Source organism: Anneissia japonica, unplaced genomic scaffold (genome assembly GCF_011630105.1).
Source record: "Anneissia japonica isolate Jap-2015-1 unplaced genomic scaffold, ASM1163010v1 scaffold287812_len73551_cov129, whole genome shotgun sequence".
NCBI lineage: Eukaryota > Metazoa > Echinodermata > Crinoidea > Comatulida > Comatulidae > Anneissia > Anneissia japonica.
Window position 1 is genome coordinate 67,188 of NW_022689674.1, and position 2,025 is coordinate 69,212.

Sequence of the window (2,025 nt, forward strand, 5' to 3'; positions counted from 1 at the left end):
TAGACATTTGTAAATTAGAACTACATATATTTAATTTTATTAGAGATTTGATAAGTTCAATATTTGTAGTATCCTATTTACATGCATTATTCATGTACGATTCGGTTTATGAATGTTGCCATTGTGTATTATTAACATCTAAGCATTTTTTTTTTCTGGCCATCTGAAGGAAGTTTCTAAATGAAGGAAATATAATTCGAGCATGTCATGCAGGCTGTGTGGCGTAGGCTTCAAAATGTGTCAGTGCTGGCTACAATGAGGACTCACACGACACAGGTAAGCACCAACAATATTACTTAATATTTATCTTATTTATATTTATTTTATTAATACTTTTATTATCACTACAATACAAGCTATGATCTTCATCATCATCATCATATTCATCGCCACACCGTCACCAACGTCAGCACCACCATAATCACAATCGTCAACACTACATCCTTATCATTATATCATTGTGATCTACCTAACTGATCTACATTGATGTCGAGATAATACGCTCTAGGCTTGTGTCAACATAAACACAAACATCAAATGGTGATGTTTTTCTAGTGTTTTTCTAATGTGATGATTTAGAATCGATTTCACATTAGGGGAGACTATTCCTATCACTAATTGTTGCGTAAGCCAAAAACTTCTTTCTCTGCTTTGTTCTTGTGTGTTGTTTTAAAACTTGAGTATATGACCTCTTGATATGGAACACTCTACAGTGAAATATTCTCTATGGTCTATTTTATCTATAATATTGATCATACTAATCAATTGTAATGATGCTTTTCTTAGGCAATTATGCAATATGAAAATCCAATCTACGTAATCATCATCAATTCATTTATTTAAAATAATAGTAATAATAAAAATTATTATTATTATTATTACTAATATCATCAATGTTATAATAATAATAATAATAATAATAATAATAATAATAATAATAATTATTATTATTATTATTATTATTATTATTATAACATTGATAATATTAGTAATAATAATAATAATTTTTATTATTACTATTATTTTAAATAAATGAATTGATGATGATTATTAGTTTGTGCATTAGTTAATCCCAGACTGCACTCCTTAGTATAGTATATTGCCCTTCATTATTCTAACCATGTACTGTATTTTGTTTCTATAGGCTACAGAGAAGTGTATGCATGGAGAATGGTAAGGATTGATCATGGTAGGCTCTGTGTAATACAACAGTGATGAGTTTGTCATCATCCTCTTTAACCTTTCAATTTCAGCGTAATCATCTAATAAATAATATAACCATTTATATAGCGCTCATTACTCAGGTGTTAAATCAAGATAAACAAGGCATCTGCAGGATGTCACAGCGCTTTATGTAAAAGAATTATTGAATAAGATGCGTTTAGAGGGCCGACTTAAATTTTTTTAAACGTGGGACTTGTCGAACTTCACCACATGGTTCGTTCAAAAGAGACGGTGTCGAAGCACAGAAGCCTTTGACAGCCGTGAAATTTGAAAGGTTGGTCTTATATAGGTACATGTCATCTTAGCTTTGTCAATAAATTTATAGTAATAAGTAATTATACGTAAAATAAAATAATTTTTTTAATTTAATTGTTAACGAAATATTTAATACTACTATTTTAACAAATACTTTTTGTATACCATTTAATGTCAATACCAAATACAGTCTTCAGGCGGATGTGTACAACTGATGTTATTTCAAGGAAAACATATCATTAATTAAGAAGCAAATTCGTAGTGATTAAATGGGCCTATTGTCTAGATGGGAGATTGTTTATCTTCATTGGTTTCTTAGCAGGAATTTCCTCCTGTGCCTACAAATGTATGTTACCGTAATTCATTTCAGAAATTGAATGATGAATAAAAAAGACTTTAAACGCAACTTTGTTTACTGTATGAAATGATTTAATCTGACAATAAATACAATAGAAGTAATTGTTTTACCCTGTTGTGTCTTAATAATAATAATGATAATAATAATATAATAATGATAATAATGATAATAATAATAATAATAATAAT

The 2,025-nt window shown here is 28.4% G+C and overlaps 1 long non-coding RNA gene across 1 annotated transcript in view; it reads left to right on the forward strand.

Annotated features, from left to right (window-relative positions):
* The window catches only part of LOC117099823, a 20,124-nt gene extending 18,239 nt beyond the window's left edge, over window positions 1–1,885 (forward strand). Inside the window, exons 2-3 of the long non-coding RNA XR_004444020.1 lie at window positions 170–276; window positions 1,145–1,885. This is a non-coding gene — a long non-coding RNA (uncharacterized LOC117099823). The remainder of the gene's footprint in view (window positions 1–169; window positions 277–1,144) is intronic.
* The last annotated feature ends 140 nt before the right edge of the window (window positions 1,886–2,025 follow it).